The 24,172-nt window shown below is 40.8% G+C and overlaps 1 protein-coding gene across 4 annotated transcripts in view; it reads left to right on the top strand.

Annotated features, from left to right (window-relative positions):
• Positions 1-8,571: 8,571 nt before the first annotated feature.
• The window catches only part of DENND4C (DENN domain containing 4C), a 124,702-nt gene continuing 109,101 nt past the window's right edge, over positions 8,572-24,172 (top strand). For 3 of the 4 annotated variants that reach the window (XR_015169494.1, XM_086414950.1, XM_086414948.1), the window contains exon 1: positions 8,578-8,710. The gene's annotated coding sequence lies outside the window, so the exon portion shown is untranslated. Of the gene's footprint in view, positions 8,711-24,172 lie in introns of all 4 variants that reach the window. The other variant, XM_086414949.1, reaches the window with a different exon arrangement.

Raw genomic sequence — 24,172 nt, 5'->3', positions numbered from 1 at the left:
CTACCTGGTTCTCTGCTGAGGAGTTTAATTCTTCCCTGAGCATGTTGCTTGCTACTTTCTGTATCGGAAGCTCCTCACTCCGCAGTAGGCAATGTATCTGGAAGCCACAAATTAGGATCTCCGTTCACATCCATTTCTGCTATTCTTCCTTCTTCTTTTTTTTTTGGTAAAAATCTTTGCATCTTTGAAAACTAGTCAGTCATGACCCACTCTCTAGCCCTGCTTGTCTGCTTTATTTTTCTGGCCTCCTGTTTAGATAAAAAGCGTATCAGGGACTTCCCTGGTGGTCTAGTGGTTAAGACTCTGTGCTTCCAATGCAGGGGGCATGGGTTTGATCCCAGGGGAACTAAGATCCCATATGCTGCACAACAAGATCAAAAGCAAAAAAAAAAAAATACATCAAACTAACTTTAGTTGGTCTTCTAGCACAGGAGTTGGTGAACTTTTCTTTTCTGTAAAGGATCAGATAGCAAATAGTTTTGTCTTTGTTGGCCATATGGCCTCTGACACAACTCTTCAATTCTGCCATTATAGTGCAAAAGCAGCCACAGACAGGAGTAAGCAAATAGGCATGCCTATTCCAACAGAACTTAATTCACAAAAACAGGCATCAGGCTGGATTTGGCCCAAGGATTGTAGTATGCCAACCCTTGTCCAAGTATATGTCAGTTACCATGACAGAGGCTTTACATACATTATATCATGAGAAACCACAATGACAACTCCCGTATAAGGTTAGAGAGTAGACAAGGAAAGTTAAGTGCTTAGCATAGTGACTGGCCTATGGTAGATGACTGATAAATAGTTGTTGCAAATGATAATTAATCTTATAGGACTCTGCAAGATGGATTATTTCATGCATGGGGAAAGAGGGCCATTAAATAACTAGCCCAGGGAATAAGTGAAAATACTAGGAACTTATTTACAAAACAGAAATAGACTCACAGAGGGCCCAGAGGCATGTATGGAGCCTTGGTTCTCCCACTGAGAGGCCCAAGTAGCTTCTGGGCAGAAGACAGAGAGTGCTGGCAGAGATGACAGGGTCCCACCTCAGCAGAGAGGACCTGGGCCTGCCTGGGCAGGGTTGCAGTGACCCAGCTTACCATCAAAGCCCAGCCCATTCTCTCTGACCAGCCCCTCAAATTTATGCTTTCCATTTTAGGCAAAAAGGTTTTGGTTCTCCCTACCTCTACCCCCACAAAGAGTGTGCCTCCCTGAACTGCCCCCAGATGGGCCAGGGCAGACAGAGGCGGTAGGAGTTCTGGACAGGATGACTGCCTTGGGGCGAGTGGCCATGGATAGGCAAGGAACCTCAAATGCCAGCTCCCCCTCTGCTGCTAAGACAGCCCCAGAGGGAGAGGGATCCAGGCTGCTGTCAGTGGGGGCAGTAATGACCCTTGGTAGGAGTTATTAGCACATCCAAATAGTATTAAAATAGCAAAAACCCTTATGATTAAAGTAAACACAAATATGATTTTTCTTTTGATGTGCTCAAAATGCTCTAAGTATTACTAGAGCACTGCACAGCTTAAAGGATCTTAGTTTCCTGACCAGAGATTCCTGACTTGGGACCACGGCAGTGGAAGCGCAGAGTCCTAACCACTAGACCACCACAGAATTCATTCTAATAATTCTTGAACGTAGCAGTCATCAGTAAATAAGCCATGTAGTTGAGAATTAACATGGCTTTCAAGTCAGTTAAGACAGAATTTACTAGCTTGCTCTTCACTTTTAGGCATAAGTCAGTTAATGGTTATTGCTATTAGAGAATTGTTTACAATCATATTGAATGCTCTGGACCCAACTCAAAGAACCTTCTTACATAAATTGTGCACAGGGAAGAAATATGGATAGGAAGAGTCCCAGAGATTTCAGACATGCTCAGGCATATTTACAGGATTGGAGAGGGGAGGCCAGCTGGTGTTTACTTGTGCTAGGGTTTCAGCAATTTGAAGGCCAGAAAGATGACCAGAAACACAAAGGCTGAAAATTGATGGAGAGAACAGACTCTGAAAAGGGTTGCTTAATTATGTGAACGATTCAGCATCAAATATTTAAGGAACATTACTACTGCTTTAGGTAAAAAGATAATAAAAGTTTAATGAAGGAAAATAAAGTTCCTATCCTTAAGGAGCTTACATACTGGTAGAGAAGGTAGTAAACACATAGATAGTAAAAGTCATTAACCAGAGTATGAGGAATATTTAAAACAGGGCAGGATGGTACAACAAGATGGTATAACCCTGTTCTAAACAGGGTAGACAGAGAATACTGAATTAGCAAACACAACCATTGTTCCTAGCAGAAATAACTGTTAGTTTTCTGACAGCCTCTATTTGCAACGTTTGTGTCAATCGACATTTGTATCAAACACTCGTGTTAGGTGTGTTTCTGCTTAAAAACACCATATGTAATATCATTGATTCATTAATACTGAACTCATAGTTAACAACACTGTAACTCCTGCTTATCTAACAAATGTTTCCTCTGTAAGGTGGTGGCTTTATCTTTTCCCAGTCCCTCCCAAGTGTTAGTGGTAAGGTTTTTCCTTCTGTACTACCACTGCTCCTGAGGGTGTCAAGTCACCCTGGCCTGTATCCTGAAAAGCTAAAAAGGGGTAGTTGTTTACATGGACAATGTGGTTAGGGGTTCGTCTCAGGACACAGGCTTACACTCCCTAACTCAAGAACCACAGTTATGAGCAGGCTGCTGTCAATGGAAGGACCATACCCTTCAGCCACCAGCCACACAGCTAAGGTGACAACTTTACAGGACTGCATGTTACATACCCCTGAATGGCAATCAATGATCTGTAGACACTGGTCCTTGTGTGGCTCCCTGGCACTGTCCCTGAAAGTGCTGGACAGTTTCATAGTGCTGACCCCTGCCCCATTTCTCTTCTAGCGTGCCAAATGATGTCCTCCTTAACCTCCAGTTCAGCTGATCCACCTTTGAATCTGGTGATTAAGGAAGATATCATTTGGTAAGAGATGAGATGGTGGTATCATACAGCGAAATGAGGTAGCTTGAAAAGGAATAGTTCTGGTGTGGGAGGTGATGCAAGACAGGAAGGGAAATAAGAACTGTATCTTGAACATGTACAGTGTGAGATAACATTTGGACACTGGAGGTAGTTTGACGGTTAAATCTACAGCTTAGGGAAAACTGGAGCTAGAGCAGTAAATTTGGGAGTGACCAACACACAGATAATGCCACCGAGCTGAATGAGATCACTTAAGATGAAGAAGAGCTTAAACCTAGAACAACAGAAAGGGGTTGAAATAATTATTTTCTATTGATCCTTTAAAGAGATGGCTTATAGAATTTAGTTCATTTTCTCCTTTTCTGTGTGAAAGGAACTATAAAACTACAGGGAAATTTGAATTGGTATTAAAGGGTATCAGCATCAGATCCCATCTTTTTTTGGGGGGGGTTAGGACATGTCAAGCCTTACTTAGCCTATTACATTCAGATTAAATGTAAATTGGAGATGATCATTTTTGAAATTTTTAGGCAGTTTCTGATTCTTAAGTATTACAGAGTTTTTGAACTGGATAATGAACCACCTTTGAGGGGAAAATCTGAAAGGAAAGAATCCCTACCCTATATTCTCTGAAGCACGGAGGGAGCTAGAAAAAAGTTGGGACTGGGAAGTTAATATTCTAGTGCATCAAAAAGGAGTATGGCAAACTCAAACCCTCTGGGCAGGAGTTGTATCCGAGGGACTAGATCCACAAGTAGGAAGGGGCGAGAGAAGGTGTAGTATCAATATGGTAAGGTTCTTGGTCATTAAACACGTTAACAAAATATTTACTAAAATAAAATATCAATTAAAAAAATTTTTAGGGCTTCCCTGGTGATCCAGTGGTAAAGAATCCACCTCCCACTGCAGGGGATACAGCTTTGATCCCTGGTTGGGGAACTAAGATTACACATGCCAGGGGGCAACTAAGCCCATATGCTGCAACTACTATACCCACCCTCTAGAGCCTGTGCTCAGCAACAAGAGAAGCCACCGCGATGAGAAGGCCATGTACTGCAACTAGAGAGAAGCCTCTGCTTCCTGCAACTAGAGACAGCCCATGTATAGCAATGAAAACCAAGTACAATCAAAAAAGAAAAAAGACAGAAAAAGTTAAAAAAAAATTTTTTTTAATGGTAAAAATGGCCTTGTGGGTATGATTTTTAAAAAGTCCTTATCTTTATCTTATCCACAAAAATGGCATTGTGGGTATGGTTTTTAAAAGTCCTTACAGTTATCCTGAAATACTTACAGGTGAAACACAATGTTGAGTATTTGCTTCAAGATGCTCAGAAGAAAGAAGTCAGAAGGGGATACATGATACAAGATTAATTATGAGTTGAGCCAGGCTTCAGCAATACGTGAACTGTAAACTTCCAGATGTTCAAGCTGGATTTCGAAAAGGCAGGGAAACCAGAGATCAAATTGCCAACATCCGCTGGATCATGGAAAAAGCAAGAGAGTTCCAGAAAAACATCTATTTCTGCTTTATTGACTATGCCAAAGCCTTTGACTGTGTGGATCACAATAAACTGTGGAAAATTCTTCAAGAGATGGGAATACCAGACCACCTGACCTGCCTCTAGAGAAACCTGTATGCAGGCCAGGAAGCAACAGTTCGAACTGGACATGGAACAACAGACTGGTTCCAAATAGGAAAAGGAGTATGTCAAGGCTGTATATTGTCACCCTGCTTATTTAACTTATATATACAGAGTACATCATGAGAAATGCTGGGCTGGAGAAAGCACAAGCTGGAATCAAGATTGCTGGGAGAAATATCAATAACCTCAGATATGCAGATGACACCACCCTTATGGCAGAAAGTGAAGAACTAAAGAGCCTCTTGATGAAAGTGAAAGAGGAGAGTGAAAAAGTTGGCTTAAAGCTCAACATTCAGAAAACTAAGATCACGGTATCCGGTCCCATCACTTCATGGCAAATAGATGGGGAAATAGTGGAAACAGTGGCAGACTTTATTTTTTGGGGCTCCAAAAAATACTGCAGATGGTGACTGCAGGCATGAAATTAAAAGATGCTTACTCCTTGGAAAGAAAGTTATGACCAACCTAGACAGCATATTAAAAAGCAGAGATAATACTTTGTCAACAAAGGTCCTTCTAGTCAAGACTATGGTTTTTCCTGTGGTCATGTGTGGATGTGAGAGTTGGACTATAAAGAAAGCTGAGTGCTGAAGAATTGATGGTTTTGAAGTGTGGTGTTGGAGAAGACTCTTGAGAGTTACTTGGACTGCAAGGAGATCCAACCAGTCCATCCTAAAGGAGATCAGTCCTGGGTGTTCATTGGAATGACTGATGTTGAAGCTGAAACTGCAATACTTTGGCCACCTGATGCGAAGAGCTGACTCATTTGAAAAGACCCTGACGCTGGGAAAGATTGAGGGCAGGAGGAGAAGGGGATGACAGAGGATGAGATGGTTGAATGGCATCACCGACTCAATGGACATGAGTTTGGGTGGACTCTGGGAGTTGGTGATGGACAGGGAGGCCTGGCGTGCTGCGGTTCATGGGGTTGCAAAGAGTCGGACACAACTGAGCGACTGAACTGAACTGAACTGATGGGTACAGAGGCTTCTATTTTTGTTTGTATTTTATTGTTTTCATTGTTTTCTATAATAAAATGCTTTTTAAAATTAATCTTTGAAATAAAGAATACATCTATTTTTTTGATCAGCAGTCAGGACAATTTGCTATGATGTTAGGAATATCAGTCATGTTTGGGGAGAGTTGGATAAAGAATGTGCTGACTAACTCCAAAAGACTCAAGATGAGCCTTTCCTGATAAAGCTGAGACAGAGTCTCCAGCCAGATAAGATACTGGAGTGGAGAACAAAGAGAAGAGTGTGCTGGAGCTCCCTGTGGAGAGTGGAACACAGAGTCATTTAGATACCATATGAATAAAGCAGATCTAGTGTTTGCTGATGTCATTCTTACTAAAAACTCTTTCTAAAACAATAAACTAAGAGTGCCTACAGGCACCAGGCCTTCAAACACTATGTTTTTGAGAATTCATTACGAGGGGCTGGAACGAAATAATTTGTTAATTTACAAGGTATGGATTATAGGAAATCTGGAGCAAGTTATTCTGTTTGGGAAGATAAAGAGCCATGAATTTAGTACTGTTGACCCCTGAACAACATGTGTGTTAGTGGTGCCAATCCCCTTGTGCAGTCCAAAATCTGCATATAACTTCACAGTCAGCCCTTCATATCTGCAATTCCACAACCGAGGATTCAACCAACTGCAGATCTTATAGTATTGTAGCAAGCACTTATTGGAAAAAATCCCCATATCAATAAATCTGCACAGTTCAAACCCACAGTTCAAACTGCAGTTGTTTGTCAACTGCAGTTCCTATTCAACTATGAAATCACCAAAACTGAGCCTGGGAAGAAACTTTGCTAGGCCTTAATTTCCCCATCTATTCAATGAGGTAATTAGACTAGACAATCTCTGTAGTGATTCCTTCAGCTCTTTTCAACTCTGAAATTCCATTAAAACAATTAAAACAACTTTTTTATATAAAATTTCAAAAAGACATAAAATGCAGAAAACAACATAAGGAAACCTCAAGTACCAATCACTACACTTCAACATAATGTCCAATTTTATTGTACCTCAACCCCTACTCATCTTCTTGCTCCCACTATTATTCTGAAGCAAATTCTAGACATCCTATGAAATATATTTTAATGATTCTCTTGAAGCAAAGATAGTTTATAAACAACATATCAGACAAGTTAGTCTCTCCACTTTTCCAAGATGCCTTCTCTTACTGCAGCTGTAAACACTGTCATTTAACTTGGCATTGCAGAATGCTAAGGATCACATGCTGAACCCAGATACTCAGTAAAGGAGGAGTTACCTTTTTTTTTTCTTTTGCCCTGCAGGTGTAGCTTATGGGATCTTAGCTCCCCCAGCACGGATTGAAGCCAGGCCCTTGGCAGTGAAAGCATGGATTTCCTAACCACAGATCCACCAGGTTAAGTCCCTAGTATAGAAAGACAAGAAGTTCACAAACTAATTCTGAAGTATTAGTTCCTTTGTAAACTTTTGACCAGATAGGGTCACTGTCAGTGACTGGTTACCACTAGGCTCAAAATGACTCCAACCTAGTATTAAATAAGACATTTTTATTGCTGTGCATTTCTACTGAATCAACTCTTTACTAACATGGCCAGGGAGATAGTTTCTGCACCCCATATATGCAATAAACGTTGGGAAAAAATTGTCAACAGGGCCCTCATGACCAAAGTTTAATCTCATACTTTTCAGGAAAAAAAAAAAAGTCAAAAAACAGATTTAATAAGGAGAAAGTAATTTTAGGAAAATGATCTCTGTGTGTGTGAATACTTATTAGATATGCACAAATCTTGTCAATTCTAATTCTGACCTGCCACGGAATCTAAGAAGTCACTCGCCTTTTTTTTTGTCCAGAAGGTGAAAATGTTCTAATTTGTTTTAAACCATTTGCTTCTTCCTGAATAACTAGCTGCTATTTTTTCATGTATATGTAATTGCATATATATAATTATTTCAGGACGTAGTCTACAACATCTCATATAATTTTCATTAAGGGAACCGATCATGCATGCAGCCGTATATATAAGGAGGCTACACTTTTAGGAGGCAGGAGCGGGCTGATGATTTAAACGAGAGATTTCCAAGTTCCAAGTTCCCATCCCCAAATCTCAGTCGAGGCAGCGACACCAAGCGCGGTCTAAGACTCTCCAGGGGCGCTGCAGCCGGGAAGGGCTTCGGGAAGCCACAGTCGGTGGGGCTCTCTCCTGTCCGGGAGGCCCCCAGTCACACGTGGAAATTCCAACTCCCACCCCGAGAAGGAAGCTTCTCGTCCAGAGACCCGTATCCCTCTCGACAGTGTTCTCAGTGACTTTGAGCGACTCGGCGTCACTTTCCCCGCCTGTGAAAAGCCCGAAAGGAGCAGCCGCCACCTGCCCGGGGCCAAGGCAATAAAGCCACACCAAACTGCGAGTCTGAGCCCCGCAGGAAGGGGTGCAAAGCGGTGCCTTGAGCCTCTTCTCCCTGACTAGTTTCTGCTCGGGATCCGCAGGACGGACGCGGAGGAGGTGCTCTCCCAGGGTGGCGGCACTGGGACCTGGCACCCCGCGGGGTCGCGGATAGTGAGGGGGAGGGAGCAGTGACCCCGCGGCCTCGGCCCTCTCCGGGGGCGGGGCTCGGGCGCTGCTCCGCCCCCCGCGCCCTCTTTTCCCCTCCCCTCCCCCACGCCCTTTTCTACCGCCCCCGCAGTAGGAAAGGGAGCGGGAGTGGGGGGGAAGGAAAGTGCTGTTCTATGGAAAGGGGCGGAAGGAGGCGGAGGAAAAAAGAAAAAGGGAACAGAAACATGGCCGTCAGCTGTCGGGGCAGCAGTGCAGCGCGCAGCTCCTAGGCAACCCGCTGCCCGCACGGCCGGCCTCTGGTGAGCCGAGGCGCCAGCGCTAGCTCGCGCTCCCGGCCGTTACCCCTCGCTGCAGGAGGCGCCCCTGGAGACCTAGCCCCGGAGCCGGCGCAGGCGCAGACCAGGCGGCGGTGGCCGCGGGAGCCAGTCCCCCGCCCTGCTCTGCCGAGAGAGACCAGGCCCGAAGCCGGCGCTTTCATGCCCCAGGAAGGGGCTGTGCTCGGGTGGCGCTGAAGGAAGATCGGGCAGCAGGTGAGCGTGCGGCAGAGGACCTTTGGCGGAGGAACCCTGCGCCGCGCCTCGGGCCGGCCCGAGCTTCCGGGCCGGGAGGGCGCGGGGCAGGTAGCGACTCGGAGGGCTGGGTTCCGACGGCCGGCCTGCGGGGGGTCGCCCGGGAGGCGGAGAGTGGAGAGGGCTGGCATTCCTGGCCTAGTCTCTCTGCGGTTTGCGGGGGCGGGGAGTCCCCAGGATCCTGCGGGGTATGATGCGGGGAGAGGCCCCGCCGGGAAGGGCCTCCCCGCGCTACCGCCCGGGCTTCGGGGAGCCACTGCTGTGGAAGGAAGCGCGAGGGGTCTGGGCCCTGGGGACCGCCAAGGGGACCGCGCGTGGGTGGGGATGGGGGGAAGGGACGAGGACGAGGGTTCTCGAGGGCTTTGCGGCGGAGTGGGTGAAGAGCCGAGATCGGGGGTCTGGAGCGGGGTCTGGGGCCAGGGCGGGGGGAGAACTCGGGACCTGGGCAGGTGTCGCAGGTGAATTGAGGACATCTCCTCTGCCTTACCGTGGCGGATCCTCAGGGCTTCTTTGTTGGCGATGACTTTTAGGAAAGTGACTAAACACAAATAAAACCAACTAATGAGCCCCTAATGCTGACTCTTGTAAAGAGCTGTAACTTTTCTACATTGAAGATGCTATCATCTATCTGCCCTCCCATTCCCCCGGTTTTCTGCTTCATAGACTTTATCCTCCGAAAGATGGTGCCTCGTCAGGATAAATAAATGAGCCAAGCTTTAAACAATGCCCCCCCCCCCCCCCCCATTACCTGTTTGTTTAACACTGGCAAATTTAGGTCAGTTACCGAAGTTACTTGTGCAAATGTGAGGAAGAGAGTCATCTCCAGTAATAAGCCCTCAGCTGTCTGTGTGTTTTGCTTCTGAGAAATTGTCAAGCCTTGTAGTTGGGTAATTGATTTACTGAACCATCTTAATTGTGTGCGAACTCAAGTTAAGAAGTTCTCGCTAGACCCTAATTTAAGGTAGGGGTAGGTTTTCCCTTCCGGTCTCTTGGTTTAGAAGATGAAGGGTGTGGTAAGGAGAGAATGTTAGTGCTAAGGCGCTAAGTTTTCAATAAATGTTACATTTGAGGTGATCATGTGTATTAAGCTTTCCGAAATTAAGAGAATTGTATGATTTTTATGTGTACACGTGACACGAGCAAAACTGAAGGAAGGAAAACTTCATCTCAGCACTGAAGGATACCTATTCTTTTATCAGTATTACCATGACAAAAAAAACCCGTCGCTTTTATTTTATGCCCTGTATTACTGTTGAAAATTTGATAAACTGCTTCTTGGTGTGAAACTGGAATTCAAAAATGAACTTAGATTTGTATTCATGAGGTTAATCTGCTTCTCCTTTAAATTTGCTTTGACTCGTTTTTCTAGTAATGTCAAACTCGATCCACACTTTCCCCTCATTGGTGTCTTCTGTGGCCATTTTGCCTAATAGTTGATTAGGATTATATTATTTACCGGTAATGTGGCAGTTCACTTTGTCCGTAGTACCTCACTTACTGTACTACTGTTTAGACTTGCATGATGGAAAAGCTATGATGTTAGAAATTTTGAAGTTGTAAGGTTGGAGTCATTTACTCGTGTGTAATTTGTAAATGAATGCATTATGTTGTTGAGAGTAAATATAGTATTTTGTAGTTTAAACTTGAGCTTTCAGCTGGGGAAATTGGCAGTAGAGTTGGTGTGTGGAGACTGATTTTAAAACGCAACATGTTTTAAATTACAAGGGACTGCAGTGGTGTGTGTAAGATGTAACAATTCGTAGTGCCAGATTTGGAAGGTTATTTGGTTGAGGCAGCTCTGTAAGGAAACATGTTAAGTATCTGCAATAAAAGCTGGTTTGTAGCGATAGACAAGGGATTTTGCGTGGTAAATAATAACCCAAGGAGGCACCTTTCCTCTGTCAGTTGAGACCAAAACATTTCGTGTTTTCATTGGAGTTTCCTGCTAAGACAGATACTGATTTTGCATTGCATTTGCTGCTCAGTTTGAAAGTTAGGTTTCAGTCTTATTCTTGCAACTTAAATACAGGTTGTAAAGTAAAAAGGAAAGCTGCTGAGTTAGGGGGCAGATTGTCTCATTTCGTCTTTTTGATTTGCAGATGGAATTTGTTTTAATTTGTATTTCCAATATAATCTATCGTCTGAAACTTAGATATTAAAGGTAAATAAGCTTTTATAGTATATGAATTAAAATTTTGACTTCTGTGTGCTGGTACCACAAGTTGTACCTCCTCTTTAAAATTGTTAGTTTGACATACTTGCAGTAATAGGACACCTTGTTGGAACTGGAGAATCATTTGAAAGAATTAAAACTTGGGAAATGAGTTTGTATAGTATAGCTGGTATAAAATGGTAAGTCTGTGGCATCAGATTGTAGGAAATTCCAAAATCCAGTAACTTCATATTTGAAATTTAAAACTTAAATTTTAGTTAATAGATTTATTTAGTGTTATTTGTGGGGGGAAATTAGGTACTTTTTAAACTTAAAATTTTTTCTAAATTTATGTCAGTATGTAATACATACGAGTAAGTAAATGTAATAGAATTCTCTTTGTGTGGTATTTGAAAACTAACATGGTGCTACATATTGCTATATTTTATGGTTTTGTATAGTAGTAGTCCAAAGTTTACTATCACAGTTTATTTAACCAGTATTCTGTCTTTTTAATATTTTAGTAATTTCACGTTTTCAGTCATAATGCTATAATGAAATCTTTTTGCTAGTATGATGGTCCAACCCACATTAAACTTTTGAAAATGTAGTCATTCTTGTACTGCTTCCTTTGCAGTGGATCATGAGGGCTCTCACAATACAGTATTTGAGGAATGAAAGCAAGGTGAAAACTGGATGTGCATCTGGGACTTGAATTCATTGGGTACAGATCAAAATATAATTCGTCTCTGTTACTGATTTGCTGCAAGTTTCTGTAATAATTCTGTTTTATTTTTCAATATAATAAAATTCTTAACTCTCATAGTAATATTTGGGGCATAAATATTTCTAACTGGACCTCATTTCAGCCAAATTTAATATTTGCAAATACGTATTTATAATCATTTGACTTACAGAATAGTTATTTTATGTTTTTTTTTAAATATTTGAAGTATTTTAAAGGATTCTTTGACTCTCATTTGTCAAATGTGTGGTTCCTTTGTCTCTTAATTTAGGGATGCTTAGATTCTGAAAGCATAAATGTTAGGAGTCTCTGTTTAATTGTAGAAACAAGTCTCTATTAAATAGGTACTATGCTATCTGCCGGAGAAGGCAATGGCACCCCACTCCAGTACTCTTGCCTGGAGGATCCCATGGATCGAGGAGCCTGGTAGGCTGCAGTCCATGGGGTCGCACAGAGTCGGACACGACTGAGCGACTTCACTTTCACTTTTCACTTTCATGCATTGGAGAAGGAAATGGCAACCCACTCCAGTGTTCTTGCCTGGGGAATCCCAGGGATGGGGGAGCCTGGTGGGCTGCCGTCTATGGGGTCGCACAGAGTCGGACACAACTGAAGCGACTTAGCAGCAGCATGCTATCTGCTAGGGAAAAAAAGATGAATAACATACAGTCTGCCTGTTAAAGTCTAGCAGGATAAACATGCTAGTCTTGTAGACAAGCATCCACATCATGACAAACCTAGAATAGAGGAAACGGTGCTGTTGTAGCAGAAAGAAATACCTAGGTGTTTTGGGTGTGGATTAAATATAGTTTACATAGAAGACATTTGACTTAAAACTCAAAGATGTGAAAGGCACAAAGTAGTGAGAGAATGTGATGGGCTTTATTAAAATGTAAGTAATTTAGTCTTGGGGCACAGGTAATTTTGAAGGGAAGTGGGGAGTAAGCTAGAGGGGTAAATAGGAACTATGTCATGAAGAATCTTAAAAGTCAGATAGGAAATTAAGACCATAGACACTGTAGGGAACAGGGAGTCATTTAATGATTTTAAGGTGTTCAGTATCTGGCTCAATAGTGAAGGATGCATTGGGAAAGCAGCTTGAGTGAGACTGCACGTTCAGCAGCTGGAAGATCTTGCAGGCATCTGCGTGAGAATTGAGAACAGCAGTGGTACGGATGAAAGAAAGTGAGTAGAACTGAAAACCGTGCAGACGTTTTCCTCTGCTTGAAAAGCCCTACCTCTGTCCTTGCCTACTGGGCACCTGTCACACCAGCCTACTTTTAGATTCCTCCCCTCAGAGCCTTTGTGTGTACTATTCCATTTACCTGTTACTTTTCTGAGAGGTCTTTTCCATTTCTTTTCTTTTCTTTCTATTTGGCCATGCAGCATGGCTTGTGGGATATTAGTTCCCTGATCAGGCATTGAATCCGGGCTCACGGCAGTGAAAGCGCTCAATCTTAACCACTGGATTGCCAGGGCATTCTCCTGAGAGGTCTTTTCTGATTACACTGTCTAGTTAGATCAAGAGAGATCAGTTATTATCTTAGCGTCTTGTTATTTTATTCTGTAGAGTTTAATTTTTCTTCCTTCCTCTCCTCCCTCCCTTGCTTCATATTAGTGCCTCTTACTAGTTTGGAGGTTATGTGCAATCTGATTCCTTTCTATTTTTTTTTTTTTTAACTGTGGGTCTCTTTCTCGTCTTTTCTGTTCCTTTGGTCTAAATGTCTATCCTTATGCCAATATTGTATTGTCTTCATTGCTGTTTCTTCATAGCAAATCTTGCAATCAGTTAGTATTTATTTTTTACCTTTTTTTTTTCTTATCAAAACTGTTTTGGTTACTTTATATCCTTAGCATTTTCTTGTAAGTTGTAGAATAAACTTGTCACTTTCTACAAAAAGCCCTGATGGGAGAATTGACATCTCATTAATAGTCTTCTGGTACTTTAATATGGCATAACTTTTCTTTATTTAAATAGCTTTAGTTTGTTTTTTTTTTCCAGTGTTTTATGATTTTCATTTTATAGGTCATGCTCATATTTTGTTCAATTTATCCCCAGGTATTTCTTGTTTTTTGATACTATTGTCAACGATACTGTATTTTAAAATTTCTTTTTCCAATTGTTTGATAGTATATAAAAATGCAATACAAAGTTAACTTTGTAGTCTTGTCTTACTAAATTAGCTTAAAATTTTTTTTTTAATTTATTTTTGGCTACGCTGGGTCTTTGTCGCTTTGTGGGGGCTTTTCTCTAATTGTTGTGAGTGGGGGCTGCTGTTCATTGTGTGGTGGCTTCTCTTGTTGCGGAACACAGGCTCTAGGCACATGGGCTTCGGTAGTTGGCAGCACACAGGCTCAGTAGTTGTAGCTTGATGACCCTAGCGTGCACAGGCTTCAGTAGCTGTCACGCATGTGCCAACTGAGTTGCTCTGAGGCAGGTGGAATCATCCTGGATGAGGGATTGAACCCATGTCCCGTGCATTGGCAGGCAGATTCTCATCCATTGCATTAGCAGGGAAGTCTGTAAATTAACTTTTCAGTTCTAGTAGCTTTTGTGTATATTCCTTAGGATTTTCTTTTCTTAAAATAATATTATTTATTAAATTTTTGGCTGTGCTGGGTCTTCGTTGTTGCACGGGCTTTTCTCGCGTTGCAGAGAGTGGGGGCTACTCTTTGTTGCAGTGCGGGGACTTCTCATTGTGGTGGCTTCTCTTGTTGTGGAGCAGGGGCTCTCGGGCATGCAGGTTTCAGTAGTTTCAGTTCCCAGGCTCTAGAGCATAGGCTCAATAGTTATGGTGCACAGGCTTAGTTGCTCCATGGCGTGTGGGATCTTCCTGGATCAGGGATCGAACCTGTGTCTCCTGCATTGGCAGGCAGATTCTTTATCACTGAGCCACCAGGGAAGCCCCCTTAGGATTTTCTTAGTACAGAATCATAATATCTGCAGAGAAAACCAGTTTTGCTTCTTCATTTCCAATCAGTATTCCTTTAGTTTTTTCTTGCCTTATTGCACTGGCTAGATTAGTGATTTAACTTATATGCAGAGTACATCATGAGAAACGCTGGTCTGGAAGAAGCACAAGCTGGAATCAAGATTGCTGGGAGAAATATCAATAACCTCAGATATGCAGATGACTCCACCCTTATGGCAGAAAATGAAGAGGAACTAAAAAGCCTCTTGATGAAAGTGAAAGTGGAGAGTGAAAAAGTTGGCTTAAAGCTCAACATTCAGAAAACAAAGATCATGGCATCCGGTCCCATCACTTCATGGGAAATAGATGGAGAAACAGTGGAAACGGTGTCAGACTTTATTTTTCTGGGCTCCAGAATCACTACAGATGGTGACTGCAGCCATGAAATTAAAAGACGCTTACTCCTTGGAAGGAAAGTTATGACCAACCTAGATAGCATATTCAAAAGCAGAGATATTACTTTGCCAACAAAGGTCCATCTAGTCAAGGCTCTGGTTTTTCCTGTGGTCATGTATGGATGTGAGAGTTGGACTGTGAAGAAGGCTGAGCGCCGAAGAATTGATGCTTTTGAACTGTGGTGTTGGAGAAAGACTCTTGAGAGTCCCTTGGACTGCAAGGAGATCCAACCAGTCCATTCTGAAGGAGATCAGCCCTGGGATTTCTTTGGAAGGAATGATGCTAAAGCTGAAACTCCAGTACTTTGGCCACCTCATGTGAAGAGTTGACTCATTGGAAAAGACTCTGATGCTGGGAGGGATTGGGGGCAGGAGGAGAAGGGGACGACAGAGGATGAGATGGCTGGATGGGATCACTGACTTGATGGACGTGACTCTGAGTGAACTCCGGGAGTTGGTGATGGACAGGGAGGCCTGGCGTGCTGTGATTCATGGGGTTCAAAGAGTTTGACACGACTGAGCGACTGAACTGAACTGAACTGAGATTAGTGATGTTCACTAGAAATAATGTAAGCCATGAGTGTAATTTTAAGTTTTCTAGTAGCTCCACACTAAGAAGTAACAAAAACTGTCATTAAATTTAATAACATTTTTTATTCCACTGTGTCCAGAATGTTAACATGTGTAGTAGTTTCCCTAGAGTAGCCATAACAAATAACCACAAACCATGTGATTTAATTAGCAGGTTTATTCTTTCACAGTTTTGGAAAATCTTAAATGTAAAATCAAGGTGTTGGCAGGAACATACTCCCTCTCAAGACTCAAGAAAGAATCCTTCCTTGCCTTTTCCTACTTTGGTGGTTGTTGGCAAGTTATAGATATCGGACTGTTTGGATTTTCTCTTTTCACGTCAATTTTGTAATTTGTGTCTTTAAAAAATTGTCCTTTTCATCTGTGTTATTGAATTTATTGGCATGAAAGTGCTTATAACTTTCTCTTGTTATTTTTTAAATGTCTAATGATGTGCTTTCATTGTAATGATCATTTCTCATTGGTAATTTCTGCTTCCTGATTTTTTCCTGATTTAGAGGCATGATATCTATTGCTTGTCCATTTTCAATTTTATTGATTTCTCCTCTTTTTATTTTTTCATCTACATACTCTTGATTTAATTTGCTTTTTTTCCCCTAGCATCCTAAGGTGGACTCTTAGATTACTGATTGAAAAACTTTCCTCTTTTCTAATTAGTAAAATAGGTAAAATTTAGAAAAATTTTCTATTTTATTTTTATATAAAATTTTTATTCATTTATTTACTATTTTTTGCTCTGCTGGGTCTTTATTGCTGTGCATGGGTTTTCTCTAGCTTTGACAAGTGGGGGCTATCCTGTAGTTCGGTGCACAGGCTTCTCATCGCAGTGGCTTCTCTTGTGGAGCTGGAGCTCTAGGGTTTGGGAGATTCTGTAGTGGCAGCTCACGGGCTCTAGAGTGCAGGCTCAGTGGTTGTGGCACACCGGGCTTAGTTCCCCTGTGACTTGTGAAATCTTCCCGAATCAGAGATGGAACCCATGTCCCCTACATTGGCAGGTGGATTTTTAACCATTGGACCACCCGAGAAGTCCAAGAATTTCCTTTTAAACACTGCTTCAGCTGCATCTCACAAATTGATTTCTGTTATTTTCATTTGGGCTTCCCAGGTGGCGCTAGCGGTAAAGAATCTGCCTGCCAGTTCAGGAGACACAAGAGACGTGGGTTCAATCCCTGGATTGGGAAGAGCTCCTGGAGTAGGAAATGGAGGAATGGGGGGGGTACCCATTCCAGTATTCTTGCCTGGAAAATAGCATAGGCAGATAACCTGGCGGGCTACAGTCTATGCAGCTGCAAAGAGTCAAACACAGCAAAGAGCTGAACACACATACATTTTCATTTAGTTCAAATATTTTCTAATTTCTCTTACAGTTTCTTTTTGATTCATTGATTTATTGATGATGTAAAAGAGTGTTGTTTAGTTTTGAAATTTAATTTCATGTTCTGTGTGTTTTATATGGGCTTCCCCGGTGGCTCAGCAGCAAAGAACCTGCCCGCAATGCAGGAGATTTGGGTTCAGTTCCTGGGTCAGGAAGACCCCTGGAGGAGGAAATGGCAACCCACCTCAGTATCCTCTCCTGGAAGTTTCATGGACAGAGGAGCTACAGTCCATTAGGTCACAAAGAGTTGGACACGACTGAGCAATGACAGTGACTCTGTATGTTTGATTATATTGTCAAATTTATCCAGGTTTGTTTTATGGACCAGCATATGGTTTATCTTAGTGAATGTTTTGTATGTACTTGAAACAATTTTGGATTTTGCTGTTGTTGGAGTATTCTATAAATAACTAATTCTGTGAAGTTAGTTGATGCTGCTGCTGCTAAGTCGCTTCAGTCGTGTCCAACTCTGTGCAACCCCATAGACGGCAGCCTACCAGGCTCCCCGTCCCTGGGATTCTCCAGGCAACAACTCTGGAGTGGGTTGCCATTTCCTTCTCCAGTGCATGAAAGTGAGAAGTGAAAGTGAAGTCGTTCAGTCGTGTCTGACTTGGCAACCCCATGGACTGCAACCTACCAGGCTCCTCCGCCCATGGGATTTTCCAGGCAAGAGTACTGGAGTGTGGTGCCATTGCCTTCTCCGAAGTTAGTTGATAGTGTTCTTCAAATTTAAGTATCCTTCTGATTTTCTGTGTACCTGTTGTATGAATTACTGAATGAGAGTGTTGAATCCTCTTTAATTATGAATCTGTTTATTTTTTCTTTAATTTCTGTTAGTTCTTGGTCCATGTACTTTAATGCTCTCTTGTGAGACATGTACATGTTTAGGATTCTTATGTCTTAATGATTTAACTTTTAGTGTTATTATGAAATGTTTATTTTTATCTCTGCTCCCAAGTCTGCCTGTTATTAGTATGGCCACTCTGGCTTTCTTGTGATTAAAATGTACATGATATATATTTTTGCATCCTTGAAAAAATACTTTATTTTTAAGAACAGTTTGACATTTACAGAGAGTTCTCTATATCCCAGACCCAGTTTCTTAACATCTTATACTTGTATATTGTATTTGTTACAATTAAATGAACCAGTATTGATACAGTATTATTAACTAAAGTCTCTAGTTTATTCAGATTTCCCCAGTTTTTAACTAAAGTCCTTTTTTCTGTTCGAGAATCCCGCCCAAATACAACTTTATTAGATTTCGTTGTGTCTCCAGACTACTTTTGAGTGTAGCAGTTTCTTAGATTTTCCTTGTTGTTGATGACTATGACACATTTGTCAAGTACCAGTCAAACATTTTGTAGGATGTCCCTCTATTGGAATTGTTCTGATTGTTTTTTTCAAGGTTAGATTGAGGTTATATGTTTTTGTGAGGAAGGTTGCAGAGATGAAGCCCCATTACAACATCTCAAGAGTACACATTATCAACATGACTTCTTTCATTTGTTTATTTGGCTGTGCTGGTCTTAATTGTAGCACATGGGACTTTGGTCTTCACTGCGGCGTACATCGTCTTTCAGTTGTGGCACTCGAACTCTTAGTTGCTGCATGAGGAATCTAGTTTCCTGACCAGCGACTGAACCTGGGCCCCCTGCATTGGGAGCATGGAGTCTCTCTCAGCCACTAGACCATCCAGGAAGCGCCTTGACGTGTGATTTTGATGTTGGTCATGACTGTTTGGCTGATGCAGTGTTTGTCATGTTCTCCACTGTAAAGTTACTCTCTTCCCCACTTCCATTCTGTACTCTTTGAAGAAGTCACTAAGCTCCTCCCACACATAAGGAGTAGGGGATTACACACTCTTTGAGGACAAGAGTATTTGCTCAAGTTTTTTAGAATTTTTTGCATTGAGAGAGTGGTCTCTTTTCCTTCATTGATTTATTCATACCAATTTGTATCAGGATGGACTTACAGATACTTATTTTATACTTCGAGTTATAATGCAGTCTTACCTTATTCGCTCAATTGTTCTGACCTTAACAATTGGGAGCTGTCTTAGTTGACTTTAGTTGACTCCTGTGCTCCTTTGACACACACCCTTAAGTGTGGGTTTGCTGTTGGTCTTGTCTGTTTGTATGTTTGTTAATTCTGGCGCTAAAAGAATGCTCCAGGTTCATTTATTTTTCCACTTTGTTTTTTAAAATTTTTTCTCAATTTTCAAATGAAATATAATTGATTTGTAGTATTGTATTAGTTCTCGGTGTAGAGCAAAATGAATCAGTAGTGTGTATGTGTGTATACACTGTATACATACATATATATATATTCTTTTTCAGATTCTTTTTTCTTATATAGGTTTTTACAAAATATTGATTATAGTTCCCTGTGCTATACAGTAGATCCTTGTTGGTTATCTATTTTATATATTGTATATAAAATCCTTATTTTGTATTTAGTAATGTGTATATATTGGGGCTTCCCTCGTAGCTCAGATGGTAAAGAATCTGCTGCAGTGTGGGAGACTTGTGTTTGATCCCTGGGTCAGGAATAGCCCCTGGAGAAGGGAATGGCTACCCACTCCAATATTCTTGCCTAAAGAATTCCATGGACAGAGGAGCCCTGGTGAGTTACAGTCCATGGGGTTGCAAAGAACCGGACACAACTGAGTGACTAACACTTCATTTCACTTGAATTCAGTGTATATGTGCTACTTCCAAACTCCTAATGTATCCCTCCACCCCCTCTACCACCTTTGGTAACCGTAAGTTTATTTTCTAAGTCTGTGCAGGCTCATTCTGTGTAGAGGTTTCCTCTGCTTTATGAAAGTAGAGTGTTCCTATGAAACCTTTCATAAACCAGTACGGTGTAAAACAAACAGTTACCTTAGGACACATCTTGCTAACGGTTGTGCACAATAAATTTAGATGAAGCACAGATGCTTTTAGACACAGTTCAAAGCTACGTCAGCTTGATGCTAATATGCTGAGTGTAGTTACTGGGGAGGGAGTTTGTTTAGGCTTTTCTCCCTCTTCTGCTTGGGGCCTGCTGCCTTTAAAACTGCTTGCTGCAAAACAAATGCCATCCTATTTTTGCTTTTCACCTCTTTCCATAAAAGTGTGTGTGTGTGTGTGTGTTTTCAGATTTCCTTTGGATTAGCAAAAACCAGGTGCTTATATAGGTCTTTTGTAAAAGTGAAGTGGCATAAAGCAAACTTTTGAAAAGCAAGGGATACCTGTATTTCCTGTTCCAATCCTATAATCATTTCTTCAAGAAGCCTTGGCTCCTTCTATTGGAAAATAGCGTTAAAAATCAAGATCTAGGTGCTAGGTATGCCGATTGCCGTGGGGTGTCCTTACTTCTAGGTCTTCTTAGTTGATTGAGCAAGGAAATACACTTGTGTATATTAACCTATTATATACCTATGTCTGTAACTCTACCTATATGTCACAATCTGTATTTTTGTTAAACTAAATGAGTTCATAGTGAGCTCCAACTTTAGTCCATTATTACATGGATACTTCCCCCCTTGTCTCTCTGTAAATTTCTACTTAGTGAAAAAATGTGGCTCCCACCATCTGTCATCCATTTATTGTTCAGTACCAGTAATTGTTCAGTACCAGTATACATGTATAACAGTATCAGAACTGTTAACTCATAGCCTTGTGTGAAACCGTTTTTATCAGCTAGAGTGCCTGTTTGCAGTTCCTGTTGCTTTTAAAGACTGTACTCATTTCTAAAGTTACTTCGGCTAGCATCTTGCCCTCCACACCCCACAACCCTAACCCCTTCAGTGAAATTGTTTGATACATTTTTAATGTTCTCATGACCTACTCCATATTCCTTTAGGGTATCCCATGATGTCCTCACTGGATTTAATAATTTTGCATACATTAAAATTCACTCTCTATGCTCTAAAGTTCTGTGAATTTTGACAAATGCTTAATGTCAGTATTTGCCATTACTGTATCAGATTGAATAGTTTTACATCTGTGAGAATCCCACACTTCAACTCTTCAACCCTCTTTGCCAAAACCCCACAGCCCTGGAAACCGCTGATCTCTTTACTATTTCTGTAGTTTTGACTTTTCCAGAATGTCATGTAAAAAGGATCATATAAAAAAAAGCCTTTTCAGACTGGCTTCTTTCGCTTTGCAATATGCATTTAAGGTTCCTCCAAGTTTTTTTATGGCTTGATAGCTCATTTATCACTGAATGTATTAGGTTTTTGTTTGATTTGTTTTTTAATCTGTTCACCTATTGAAGGACTTTTTCTTTGCTTCCAGTTTTTGGTGATTATGACTAAAGCTGCTGTCAACATTGTATGTAGGTTTTATATGGATGTATGTTTTCAAATCAGTTGCTTAAGTACCTAGGAGTGTGATTGCTGGTACAATCACACTCCTTACAAGGATGTAAGCTTATGTCTAGCTTTGTAAGAAACTGTTAAACTGTCTTTCAGAGTGGCTGTTCCATTTTACTTTCCCATGAGCAATGATTGGAAGTTTCTCTTCGACATCCTTTTCAGGATTCAGTATTGTCAATTTTTAAAAAATTGTTAGCCATTTAAATGAAACTGAAAGGGAAAGTCGCTTAGTCATGTCCGACTCTTTGTGACTCCATGGACTGTAGCCTGCCAGGCTCCTTTGTCCATGGAATTATTCAGGCAAGAATACTTTAATGGGTAGCCTTTCCCTTCTCCTAGGGATCTTCCCAACCCAGGGATTGAACCCAGGTCTCTTTCATTGCAGGCAGTTTCTTTACTGTCTGAGCCACTAGGGAAGCCCATTTTAATAGGTCTGTATTATTGCATCTCATTATTTCAGCTTGCATTTCTCTAGTGACTAAATAGGTTGAGCATTTTTTCATATACATATTTGCCATGTGTATATATTCTTTGATAATGTGTATGTGCCGATCTTTCACCCATTTCCTAATTGGATTGTCTGTTTTCTTATTGTTTAGTTCTCTGTGATTTTGCTGTATTTTGGATATTAGCTCTTTATCAGATATGTCTTTTGCAAATATTTTATCTCACTCTGTGGCTTGTCTTTTCATTCTTTTTGTCTTTAGCTGAGCACAGGTTTTTAGTAAAGTCTACCTTGTCTATTTTTCTTGGATTGTGCTTTTGGTGTTGTATCTAAAAATTCATTGCCAAACCAGAGATCACATAGAGATTTCTGCCTGTATTTTCTTCTACAAGTGTTATAGTATTGCATTTTATATTTGGTCTGTGATTCATTTTGAATTAATTCTTATAGAAAGTATAAGGTCTCAGTCTTGTTACATATGGAAATCTAACTTTTCCACTTGTACTTGTTGAAGCTGTCTTTTCTCCTTTGAATTGTCTTTGCTCCTTTGTCCAGTCAGTCATTTTTTTAATGGTATTTTTAATGCATTTGTGTCTTTGTATTCAAAGCCTATTTCCTGTAGATAGCTTAGAGTTGAGTCTTACATTTTTATATCTGGTCTAATAATTTCTGCCTTAATTTAGGAGTGTTTAGACCACTTGATAATTTGCTTTTCAAAGTAGGCTTTATTGAGATATACACCATAAAATTCACCTATTTAAAAGGTTCAATTCAGTTGTTCTTAGAATATTTAGAGTTTTACAGCCATTGGCATAATCTTATTTCGAGCATTTTCATCATGTTAGAAAGAAATCTTTGTCCATTCATGATCACTATCCAGCCCTCATCTCTCCCACCCCAGCCCTAGGCAGCCACTAATCTATTTTTTGTCTCTGTAGTTTTGCCTATTCTGAAGATTTTGTATAAATAAAGTCATATAGTATTTGATTTCTTATGACTGGCTTCATTACAGGGTAATATTTTTGAGGTTCATGTTGTTATATATATATCGGTATTTCCTTAAAAATAAATTGTGGTGAGACTTTCCTGGTGATCCAGGGGCTAAGACTCCAGGTTCCCAGTACAGAAGGCTCAGGTTCAATCCCTGGTCAGGGAACTAGATCCCATGTGCCACAACTGAAAAAAAAGATCCTGGGCCCCACAGCTAAAGATTCTGCATGTCACAGGGAAGAGCAGAGATCCTGAGTGCCACAACCAAGACTTGACGCGGCCAAATAAGTAAATAAATAAGTAACAATATTTTCTTAGAAATTATTTAAAAATTGTGTCATAACTCCTATAATGTAAAATTCATCATATTAACAACTTAAAAATCTATTAATACAATGCAGTGACATTTACTACCTTCTCAATGACATGCAACTGTTTTCACTGTCTAGTTCCAGAATGTTTTTTATCACTCTGAAAGGAAACCCTTTTTCCTTTAAGCAGTCACTCCCCATTCCCTTTCCCCCTCCCTCCTCTTGCTGACAACCACTAGTCTTGCTTTCTCTGTAGATTTGCTTGTTCTGGATATTTATTGTAAATGGAATAGTACAATGTGTGACTTCCATGTCTGGGCTTCTTTCATTTAGCATAATGCCTTCTAGATTAATCCACGTCATAGCATGAATCAGTAGTACTTCATTCCTTGTATGGCTGAATAGTACTCCATTACGTGGAAATGCCACATCATGACTTGATGGACATTTGGGTTGTTTCTACATTTTGGCTATTTTGAGTAGTGTTGCGATGAATATTTGTATCCAAGTTTTTATATGGGCTTTTTTTCAGATTTATTTGTATTTTTTGAAATTGAGGTATAAATGATGTCTAAGTTTCAGATGTACAGTGTAGTGATTCACAATTTTTAAAAGTTATCCTCCACTTATAAAATACTGGCTACGTTCCCTGGGCTGTGTAGTATATCCTTGTAGCATATTTATTTTATACATAGCAGCTTGTACCTTTTAATCCCAACTCCTATCTTGTCCCTCCCCTCTCTCTGTTGGTCACAGCTAGTTTGTTCTCTCCATCTGTGAGTCTGTTTCTTTTTTGTTACATTATTTTTTACATTTGTAACATTTGTTACATTATTTTTTAGATTTCGCATATCATACCACACAGAGTTTGTCTTTATCTAACTTGTTTCACTAAACCTAATACCCTGAAGTCTATCCCCATTGTCATAAATGGCGAAACTTCATTCTTCTTACATAGTTAAGGAGTATTAACTACATTTTGTGTATGTGTACATGTATCATCCATTGAAGAACATTTAGGTTGCTTCCGTGTCTTGGCTATCAAAAATAATAACAGCTGAAAACATTGGGGTGCATATAT

The sequence above is a fragment of the Bos grunniens genome, chromosome 8, assembly GCF_055505025.1.
Source record: "Bos grunniens cultivar Pamir isolate PY7600 chromosome 8, Bosgru_T2T1.0, whole genome shotgun sequence".
NCBI lineage: Eukaryota > Metazoa > Chordata > Mammalia > Artiodactyla > Bovidae > Bos > Bos grunniens.
Note: the sequence above shows the minus strand (reverse complement) of the source record. Positions and strands in the feature narration are given on the sequence as shown.